The following is a 12,701-nucleotide window of genomic DNA, read 5'->3' on the forward strand; positions in this document are numbered from 1 at the left end:
CAAATCCTTGTCAAATATGTGAAGACTGACATTACAACATCTCCTTCCTTTTTCTCTGGCTGTTCCCATTAGGTGTCACCACAGTAGATCATCTGTTGCCATGCTGCTGTCCTCTGCATCTTGCTCTGTCACACCAACCACCTGCATATCCTCTCTCACCACATCCAGAAACCTTATCTGAGGCCTTCCTCTTTTCCTCCTACCTGGCAGCTACATCTATACCATCCTTTTCCCAATATACTCAGCACCCTCCTCAGTACATGTCCAAACCGATGTAATCTCACCTCGATGGCTTTATCTCAAAACCATCCAACATGGACTGACTCTCTCATATACACATTGCTAATCCTGTGCACCCTCATCATACCCAGTGCAAATCCTAACATCTGTAAACCTGCCATATCTAGCTCTGACTCCTGCCTTTTTGCCAATTGCACTGTCTCCAACCCATATAACATAGCTGGTCCCACTACCCTCTTGTAGACCTTCCCTTTCACTTTTACTGGTACTCGTCTGTCACAAATCACTCCTGACACTCTTCTCCACTCTCTTCATCCTGCCTGTACTCTCTTTTTCACCTGTCCTCCAGAGTCATCATTACTCTGAAATGTTGATCCTAATCATTTCAACACATCCACCTTTGCCAACTCTACTCCCTGCATCCTCAATATTCTGCTATCCTCCCTCTCATTCACACACAGATATTCTGTCGTAGTCCTGCTGACCTTTATTCCTCTCCTCTCAAGAGCATATATCCACCTCTCCAGGTTCGCCTAAATCTGTTCCCTACTCTCAATATAGATCACAATGTCATCTGCAAACATCATAGTTAACAGGAACTCTTGTACGATCTTGTCTGTCAACCTATCCTTCACCATTGCAAATAAGAAAGGGCTCACAGCTGATCACTGATGTCATCCCACCTCCTCCTTAAATGCATCTGTCACTCCCACAGCAGACCTGACTGCTGTCTAACCACCCTTGTACATATCCTGTACCACTCTTACATATATCTCTGCTACTCATGACTTCCTCATACAATACCACAACTCCTCTCTAGGCACCCTGTCATATGCTTTCTCTAAGTCCAGAAAGACACAAAGCAGCTCCTGACCTCCTCTGTACTTCTTCATCAAGACTCTCAGCGGCAAACATCCCATCTGTAGTGCTCTTTCCTGGCATGACACCATACTGCTGACCACTGCTCATCACCCCCATGCTTAACCTAGCTGCCACTACTCTTTCCCATAACTTCATGCTGTGACTGATCAATGTTATCCCTCTGTATTTATTACAGCTCTGCACATCAACCTTATTCTTAAAACAGTATCCAAACACGTTCTGTCCACTTCTCATGCAACCTCTCACGTTCCAAGATATCATAAAACTATCTGGATAAAAACATCACTGTCATTTACCCTAAACACCTCCATGCTTTCACAGGTATGTCATGTGGACAAACAGGCTTTCCAGTATTCATCCTCTTCATAGCTATCCTTACTGCCTCCTTGGTAAACTATTGTACTTTCTGATTCACCATACCCGCATCATCCATCCTTCTCTCTCTCTCTCTCTCTCTCTCTCTCTCGCTCTTTTATTCTCTTCATTCATCAGACATTCAAAGTAATCTGTCCATCTGCTCAATGCACTCTCCTCACTTGTGAGTATGTTTCCCTTATCTGCTGCACATCTTTCCTAGCTCCGTCCCTCTGTCTAGCCAATTGGTACAAGCCATTTCATCCCTCCTTAGTGTCCATCCTGTCATACAACTCTTTATATGCCACATCCATAGCCTTTGCCACTTCTCTCTTTGCCGTGCACCTCATCTCCTTATACTCATGTCTACTTTCCTAATCTCTCTCACAATCCCACTCCTTCTCCACCCTCTTTCACTGTATACTGTCCTGTACTTCCTCAGTCCACCACCAGGTCTCCTTGTACTCCTTCCTCCATCCACATGTCACACCAAGCACCTTTCTAGCTGTCTCATTTACTAGCTCTGCTGCACTTACCCAGATATTTGGTAAATCTTCACTGCCACCCACACAATGACTGTCTTAACTCTTCCATGAACTCCACCTCACAAACACCCTTTTCCAGTTCCCACCATTTGATCCTTGATGCTGCCCTCACACCCCTCCTCTTCTTGATCATCAATGTCATCTTACAGTCCAACATTCTATGCTGCCTAACTACACTTTCCCCTGTCACCACTTTACAGTCTCCAATCTCCTTCAAACCTGCCCTCCTACATTGGATATATTCCACCTGTGTGCATCTTCCTCCACTCTTGTATGTCCCCCTATACTCTTGTTATAGTACGTATTTACCACAGCCAAATCCATCCTTGTTGCAAAATCCACTACCATCTGACCTTCTGCATTCCTTTGCTTAACACCATACATATCCATCACTTCCTCATCCCCTCGATTCCCTTCACCAACATGCCCATTGAAACCTGCTGCAATCACCACTCTCTCACCCTTGGGTATAGTCACCCCCATGTCATGCAACTGACTTCACATTTCTTTTCCTCATCCATTGCACAACCAACCTGCATAGCATATGCACAAACAGTCATCATTACACCATCAGTTTCCAGCTTCATAATCATCACTCTGTCAAACACTCATTTCATCTGCCAAAAACACTCTTGGCATACTTTTCCTTCAGGATAACCCCTACCCTTTTTCTCCTCCCATCCACACCATGATAGCACAATTGTGACTTGCCTCTGATAAACCTAGCTGTATTCCCTTTCCGTCTCTTGCACACACAATATATCAACCTTCCTCTGGCCATCATATCAGCTAGCTCTGTCCCTATACCAGTCATACTGCCAACATTAAAAGTTCTTACCCTCACTACCACACTCCTAGCCTTTCGCTTCTCTTCCTGCCATATGAGTGTTGGACATCCTCCAGGGTATGTCTATCAATGCAAATGTTACTGTTCTATCAAATGGCTGAAGTGTGTTACAGCTATATTAAGACAGTGTCACTAATTTTGTCCCATTGCCCCCCCCCCATGTATGTGTGCCATCCTACAGATGCCCTGCTCTAATGGGTTGTGAGGGATGACTGGGCAGGAAGAGTGTGAATACAGTGTGCCATACTGACATAGAACAGAAATGTATATCAGGTATTACTTGTGCACATGTCAGTATGAGTAGGTGTATATGGCCACCTCATAACAGACATGGGATGATCAATGTCAGTTAAAGAAGCTGTACATGTTGTACATGTGTGTAATCTTAGTTACTGTGCTGTGCATCCAACAGAGTGACATTTCTACAGCTACTGTTTATTGCATTGCCCTGACACAGCCATGGGGACTACAATAAGCATGATTATCAGTTTGAAATTGGAGAAATGTCCAACTGTGTTATGTCTTTATGTCCATACCTACTACAAACAGCTATATGAACACCTACATAGCTGTATGGACTCAGCAATACCTTACTTGTAATACTGGCCTCCACCAAAGTAGAGTAATCCCCTTTGCTGGACAGGAGCAATACACAAACCACAGACTTGGTCCCTACATTGGCTGTACAGGGCAAAGTAGGAGCAGGCAGCAACTTGGCATCAAGTCAGCCATTGTCTTAAGAAGCATATACGGTCACAGGTGGATTACTATAAGGCTAACTATGAGTACAAATTGGACACATACACCAAGGCCAATCACAAGGCTATATTCCCATATGTCTGCAGTCTCAGAGGCAACAAATCAACCCAACCTGTAATGGTGGTCAATCAGACAACATATGCACACAACATAGCTATAGCCAACCTGCTGCAGATAAGGTTAGGGCAAACATCACCCCCCCCCGACTCAGCATCACTATATGTGAATATGCACAGCACCCGTCCCCACATCACCAGTGAGCAGGTACATATTGCCTACTCAAAGGCAACAAACGTAAGTATCCATGGGACCTGATAACATCCCTGTCCGCATCAGGCATGTGCTCCCAGCTCTATTACACACTGTAGTCACATCAAGCCTCAGCATCATCCACACTCCATCCATATGGAAAATGGCCAATGTCATCCTTCTACACAGACCTGGATGAGAAATAGAGGATTATGCAATTAACTGGCCATCACTGGGGGGAATATGACACATCAAGAGACCAGGAGTGCAATGCAAGCTGATACTGTGCTGATAGATTACAGGGGTATGGTGTGGTTGTGAGTGGTGGTTACTAGTATTCAATGTAGATGTGCAGGTTCTCTGCATACTGTTGCCAAATGTCAGAGAAATATATTCCTGTATCTTGGTAAATGCTCGGTCTTCACCAACACAGAAAAAACAAAGAGAACGAACTGACCATGACTGAGTAATGTAGAAAAAAAAGTTTAATGCATCAAAGTAAGCACTTAACTTTTAATGCATTAAAGTAAGTGCTTAACTTTTAATGCATAAATGTAAGCACAACTTTTAATGCATAAAAGTAAGTGCTGATGAAGTGATCAGTTGTTGGGATCGTAAAAGCACTTACTTTTATGCATTAAAGTTCTTTTCTACATTATTCAGTCGTGGTCAGTTCGTTCTCTGCTTTTTCTGTCATACTGTTGCCAAATGTATGAGGTCCTGTGATGTGTTTCTCTGTTTATGTCTTCCAGGTGCAATGTTGCATCAGTGAATGGCAACTGTTTCATCGGCTGAGATAACTGTAATCATAGAAGCCATACTACAGAACCATGCAATGATGTTTGGCCCAAGCCAACAAGAGAGGGCTGCCCTGTGGGATGATCTTGTTCCCAGGGTAAATGATGTCAGCCTGCACGCATGTACATACAAGCAAGTCCAGCATCGTGTAACCGACCTCATATGCCATGCCCGGCAAAGAGCTTCTCCTGTGGCCAGTGACCGCACAGCCACAGGTGGGGGCCCAGCCATGCAGCCCCCCACTACCACTCACTAAGGAGCTCCTTGCCAACCTTGTACACCCATCTCAGTACAACATCAGGATATAGACTCCTACATGCCAGAGGTGGGAGGCACCCAGACAATGGATGAGGGCGGTGCAGGTAAGGCCCCAGTGGAGATTACTAGACTAGTGTAGCAGACATACTTGCATATGGAGAGTATCTACATGCATGTGTCAGGTCAGATTGTAGTTGTGGATGGGGTTTTCTAATGCACAGAAGTCCACATCTATGGTGAAGGACAGCAAATTGTGTAGTATTGGGGGTTGTACTGTAAATGTGCAGACATGCTGCATCCATCTTTGTACCAATGCCACATGTGAGTCTGCTGACAATACCTCTCTCCCACAACTACCTAGGTCCCACTGATCTGCATGTGGGACAGCAGCCTGAAGCTGGTGAGTATGGAATTTTTCTGTTGTGGTTTGCCAATACCCCAGACATGTGAGGGGCATGCAATTTACCATGCACACAACTGTCACTCATACCCATTTTGCTTTATGTGCATGTTCACTTGTGGTGGGATTAACTGCATTGCATCACAGTGGTCACCACAGAGGCTTATCTGAAGAGAATGTAACATTCCTGTGGAATACCTCACAACCTGTCAGTGCAAGACGTCTGCACAGAGACCAACAAAATGGGGAGACAAATGGCCTAAGGTTGGGACATGTGTGAAACATTACTCTTATAAAGTGGATATATACACTGTACACACCCATGTTAAAATGCCAGGTGCTTGTGATATATACAAATTGAGACCACAGTATGTCAGTCCACACTTTTCCCAACCTTTAATGTGACACATAACATGAACAATTCACTTGTAATACCCACCAATCCATTGGGCACCAAATATGGAGTATACAAACCTTACAATCAGCTGGATAGGATACAAACGTGTGCACACCCTTCAAATAATATTTTATTGCAGCAGCTTGTGATTTACTGACAGCATTCAGTCTGTTTGGCTACATACCTGCCATCAAATAAAGGCAGTCTGAGGAACACCAAATAACATTCTTCTGTCCAAGTAGGATATTCATGACACTTGCTCAGTTGCCTGCAACAGCAACAGTCATGGCTTGCAGACAGATTACAATCAGCAAAGGGATCTCATATTTGAAAGGTATCAGTAAGGAGTAGGGTACAACAACATTACCACAGCATTGCATACACCATGGAACACAGTGGAGACAGTCATCAAAAGATGGATTGAATATGAGACAACAGTGCTGTTGAAAAGAGTCTGACGTCCCACCAAAACTGATGCAAAGACATGTCCAAACCTGGTCAAGGAGGCTGCCAGGAGACACAAAGCAACACTGAGGGATTTGCAGGAAATCTCTTGCAAGTACTGATGTTGCTTGCTACTTGTGAGAACAATCTCTGATATTCTGCATAAGTCTGGCCTATGGGGTAGGGTCAAAAGATGGAAGCATTTCCCCACACCAAAAAAACATCCTGGGTGGTTACAATTTGGAATACAGCACATCAAGTCTCCCAACGTCATGTATTAAAATGTGTTATGGTGTAATGAGACTATGGATTGACCTCACAGCCACAATACCAAAAGGTATGCGTGGTGCACAAGCAACACCTTTCTTCACATGAAGACCGTCATCCCCATGGTGAATCACGCTGGTGGCATTGGCCTGCTGTAGGGATGATGTACTAAAGCCAGAACTGGGCCTGTAGTCATGGTGGTGGGAATTCTGAACAGTTCAAAATACCACTCATATCTGGTCCAAATCCATCAGGTGTCTGCAAGAATGGTGAGGATGGGGAGGGGTGTCAGCCTTCAATGACAAAGACATGAAGCATACATCCAAAGCTATATAAGAATGGCACCATCTGAATACATTCATGGTTATGGATTGGCTCAGCCAGAGCCTAGACCTAAACTCAATAGCAAAACCCCAGTGTGACCTGATGAGGGCTGTGCACATGAGGTGCCCTTGCAATCTGACAGAATTGGGGGACCTTTGCAAGGAAGAGTGCCAAATAATGCCAAGTCAAGATGTGCCATGCTGATAGACACCTTCCCAAGAAGAGTGAATGCTGTAAGTCACTTACAAGGTGCTTCAACAAAGTATCATTTTAAGGGTGTGCACACTTATGTAACCATCATATTGTATATATTTCATTCATCATATTTTACATGTAACTAATTTGTTTATCGATTGTACTGCACAGGTCATATATCACATGGAAGGTGGGTAATATTTTTAAATGCATTATTGCATCTCATTTAATATATTACAAGAAAATGGCATGTTAACAGGGTTGTATACACTTATCATATCCACTGTAAGCTTAGAAGGTTGGTGATGTAACTGAAATTATGTGACCATACATTTACTGCTGGTTTGGAGGTATGAAACTCAAATGTATGTCATTAATTAGTGATGTCACTCCTCAGATCATCCCAGTTATGTATCAGATAAACACAGGGGTTATGAGAAACAGAGCAAACATATGAGCCAGACATCTACACATCCTGCAAGGATCTGTACAGTTATGAGGTATGCTGTGTAGTACTTGCCACTGTGCTATACAGGTGAACAGCAATGATGTGTAAATGGATGCATTCTATCCTGGGGAAGGGTCATCACCTACTAACACTGCTCATGTATCCCAGAGCTCTATATTGTTAATTACATGTAGTAATACTGGCTGCAATGCATGATGTTGAGGGCAGTGTGTCATGCATGTCACCATTTGGGTAATGTGAGGTCTGTGTAACATATTTGTGCCACCTCACCTGTAAGTGTGTGTGTGTGTGTGTGTGTGTGTGTGTGTGTGTGTGTGTGTGTGTGTGTGTGTGTGTGTGTGTGTGTGTGTATACCAGCCAACCTCAAAGTGCAGGTATTAATGCACATATGTTGTCTTTCCCCTCATAGGTGGTGATGGGGTTCTGAGTCCCTCCTGCTTGGAAACTGATGTCAATGTCTCTGCAGACTCTGATGATGATAGGAATAGTGAGGTACAGGTGGGGTTGTCAGGGGCTGAATCTGTGCCATTGGTTGGCATCCCACTGTTGTCCACAGCATCCCCACAAACGGTGACAATACCCACACATACCTTGTCACCAGTGGCCACAGATGGACAGTTGGCAGGTGGTGATATGGAACAGGCTATTGTGGTGACTATGGCATGTGTGAGTGTAGACAATGGCCATAGCCAGAATGCAGGTGAGGTCTCACACAGGTGGATGGACAGGGGTGCTTACAGGAGGACTGCTGCTCATCAAGTCGCTGTACAAGAACCACAGCAGGTGTCACCAGATGCATGTTTTGGGCTGTCATGGATGCACAGGGATATAGTGAATGCCACACCGGACAAATACTCAGGTTGGTGGATGCAATTTTTCCTGATTTATGTGGTGACATACATGACCTTGTTGAGGCCACACATCAAAATAATGAGGTCATGAATCCTCAACCATGGCATGTCTGTGCTAGAGCATCTGGTGGGAAACGGGCATCGGCCACATGGACGTAGGTCAGCATCAACAACAGCTGAGAGTCTATGAGGCCATGCACCTTCACACTCTTGTAGTGGCAGTGACATCAGCACTACCAAAGGGGGGTTGCTGTCCACATCACACTGGAGCAGGCCATGGGCACAGGGTCCTGGCTGGTCCCGTCAGGGGCACAAATCCAGTCGACAGCAGTCACCATCAGGAAGCAGCACTGCATTTAGCCTTGGGCCTGGTGGTGCCAGTAATACCCCTGGCAGGACCAGTTCCCATGTCCGTGGCCGAAGATGGTGAACTGGACATCCTGCCATGTACAGCCCACAGCTGTCCAACATACCCCTGTGTAGGGCAGCCACATGGAGTGACTGCACACACACACACACACACACACACACACACACACACACACACACACACACATCTGTATTAGAGGCAGGTCACCTCCAGACACACACAGCTCCTCTGCACAGCCCATCTATTGAATACCCCTCCAAACACACACACATGATGTCAACCATATGGCCCAGCCTAGGCCTCTGGCAAACCCACACCACACCCTGTGCATATGATGATATCAGTGCCACATCCCTGTCATCCATAACATCAATGCGGGGACATGCTAATATGGGTCTGATGCACAGGGTGAATATAGTACAGTGTAGCTATGTAATACTGTGTAAGGTGCTGTTGGCTTGCATTTGTTATGGGTACACATACAGGTGTATGTACCGTATTAGCCAGGATGCATTATTGCTGTTATTACCACTGACTGAATGTAGTCTGACATGCTGCATTCTGTCTTTGTTCCAGATGTCTGTGTGTCTGCAGGCTGTGGACCTGCAGACATTCACAAGATGGAGTATGGCAGAGTGGGAATACACTGACTGTGTCATAGGCAAGGTACAGCTTTATATGTACATGTACTAGGTGTGCATGCATATAACAGTGTGTGAGGGACAATGTTGTCAGACAGTGTGACCTTGCATACATACCCCTTGTCACAGACAGGTAGCCTTCAGACATGGCAGCTCAGCATTGTGTAGTACCACAGGCTCATACATACAGAACAGGTTACTGCAGTACTGTCAGCAGGTCCCTCACAAGCATAGCCATTACATTAACTGCAACAGATTCACCTATGAGCACCTATTGGCCCTGCCATTTCTTTCCCATACACTCAACCATGATGCAGTTGGTGAGGGCATGCATAATACTTTATATGACAGTTTTGTGGTATGTATTCCTAAGTTCACAGGGTGGAACAGGGAGACAAGATAGTATATCCTTTGCATACACACAGTAAGGACAGACACAGGGGATGTGCATACAGTAACACAAACACAGTTGGCAGTAAACAGATTAGTAAACCAACATATTCACTTTGATGTACTGTAGTACTACATAGATTATATGCTGGGACATAACACACTACCTCTTACAGTACGTAATGTTTTGAATGCCTTCATGGACAGTAAGATAACAACACCAGAAATGGCATCTGGAGTCATGCATTGCTCCTACAAGCCTGGACAAGTGATAGGGTAGCAGACGTTATATCAGCATGATGTTTCAGTCAGGTATGAAACCTGATGCTGGCATGTGTGTCCCTACACTCACTGTGGCTGATATGGCAACAATATCACATATATGGGCATTTATAAGGGACACAGGCCACATATAGGTTGCAAACATCTGGATATTCCATAGTTATCTGTACAGAGGACTGGTATGTCATGCACAATATTTTAACATGCTGCATGTGAGGCAGATGCCATTACCACACTATATAAAGTTATGCCATTGGGAGGTGGTAAACATGTGTGGATGGTACACACATCAAATTGGTATCAGCCAAACACAATATCATCTTCATCTAAACACACACATATTTGCCAGTATTAGAGCCCCTACTTATTTAGTTATTGCTACTATCATGTTGCGTAGTTATCAGATGCACCACAGAGCTTATATGATTTCACATAGTCCCAAGGTACTTCTAAAGTGAATGATATCAGCAGGCCTAGTAAAGTAGGGTGATGGGAATTGTACAGGGTGGTATGCAACTCAGAATTTTATAACCCCCACACAGTATATGATTCTCACTCAAACAGTAGCCAGTATTGAGATTAGGACCCCTGTCTTCCTAGTTATTTCTGTTATAGTGTTACTTAGTTATCCGATATGCCAAGAAGCTTATATATTTTCACTTAGTCCCAAGGTAATTCTAAGGTGAATGACATCAGCAGGCCTTGTAAAGTACGGTGATGGGAAGTGTACAGGGTGGTACACAACTCAAAATGGTATAATATACACAGTATATGATTCAAACACACACACAGTTGTAATTATTGAGATTAGACCCCCTACCTATCTAGTTATTTCTATTATAGATTTACACAGTTATTAGCCATGCCATAGAGCTTACATGATTTCACCTACTCCCAATGTACTTCTAAGGTGAATGACATGAGCAGGCCTAGTATAGTAGGGTGCTGGGAAGTGTACAGGGTGGAACACAACTCAAAAGTGTATAACCCACACAGTATATGATTCTCATACAAACTCACACACAAACAGTTGCCAGTATTGAGAATAAAGCCCCTACCTATCTAGTTATTTCTACTATAGTGTTACACAGTTATCAGATGCACCACAGAGCTTATATAATTTCATTTAGTCCCAAGGTACTTCTAAGGTGAATGATATCAGCAGGCCTAGTAAAGTAGGGTGATGGGAAGTGTACAGGGTGGTACACAACTCAAAATGGTATAATGCACACAATATATGATTCACACACAAACACATACACACACACACTTACTTGCCAGTATTAAGATTAGAACCCCTGCCAGTTTAGTCATGTGTACTATAGTGTTATGCAGTTACTGCACACATTACAGAGCTTACTGGACTGACAACTAGCCAAAGGTGCTGATAACTGCACAGTTGAGGTAAACTACTACAGGTGCCAGAAAGTCTGCCTTCAGTTTTTTCCCTTAGATCTTGCTAGTGCTTCCTCTGTTGCACTTCATATAGCCTAACAACTTTGCACTTCAACAGGTTTTTGTATCAATTATTCTAGCACACCTGAGAGCCATCAGCAGTAGCCATTCCTCACAGAATTAGCTCCAGTACTTAGTAGTTATGACCACCCCTCCTGGAATGATTGAAGTGGAGTTCTATGCGCTTTTGCCCATTAACTTGGTGCAGTTGGGCATTCTGAGGCACTGTTGCAACTGCCTTATGTACACAGACAACCTTCTTCTCTAAACTCCCAACACTCAGACATGTGAGAAATACCCCTACATCTGGAACATATGATCTCTCCAGCGAAGACTGGACTAGCCGGTGAAGAGGAGAAGGGTCAACACCTGCACCACATCACATGGAACACATACCCCTCCAGAACACCCACTATCACAGTTCTGACATACAAAGAAAAAACACACACACACCTTCACAGAGGCACTCAATAGTCATTTATCCAAACAGCAGAAACCACCAAGACAGATACCCACTCAACCACCACAACACAGCACAAATTATAGGACACATATCTCACCTACATAATGTGCCCCTCAACCTAAGCCCCTAAGGCTAACCACTTTGCCCAATACAGTAATCATATGTGTTCCAATAGGGAGGCACACAGATGTCCCACTGACTAGGTTGAATACGGAGATGGTAACAGACAGTTATCTATCAGGTGCCAGAATCCAACACATAACACAACCAGTCAGGTCACTCCACAACAACTACAAGTATCACTCTGTCATTGTCCATGTGGGTGTGAATGACCTGAGACACACCTCTCTGGACTATATGAAAAGAGACATGGTGGAGCTCTCAGATTATTTGGGCCAGGCAGGTATGACAGTAGCCCTGAGCAGTATACTGCTGTCACCCAGACCGATACCGCAGTACAAACAACAAGTTATTGACTTCAACAATTGGCTTAAGTATCCGGTGTCATTCTCAGAGTATCCAGTATCTGTCTGCTTGGGATGACATGATTAACAGACTGCTATGGCTTGCCAGAGATGGCCTGAAGCTGTCATCCCTGGGTTTCCAGGTACTGGCTAAGTGTCTTGCCACCCCTATAGTGCCTTTTTAGGTGGTGTTCCAAATCAAATTACCACTGTAACAGCAATAAATGCAGTCTGAGGGTCATGCTGCTCAACAGTAGACATCTACATCTCAAGATGCAGTCACTCGAAGCACTCCTCAAAATGGAGAACATTGACATTTGTGCTGTAATGGAGACTTGCTTTACAGCAGCAGACAGC

This window comes from Protopterus annectens, chromosome 1.part2, assembly GCF_019279795.1.
Source record: "Protopterus annectens isolate FY-2018-M chromosome 1.part2, PAN1.0, whole genome shotgun sequence".
NCBI lineage: Eukaryota > Metazoa > Chordata > Ceratodontiformes > Protopteridae > Protopterus > Protopterus annectens.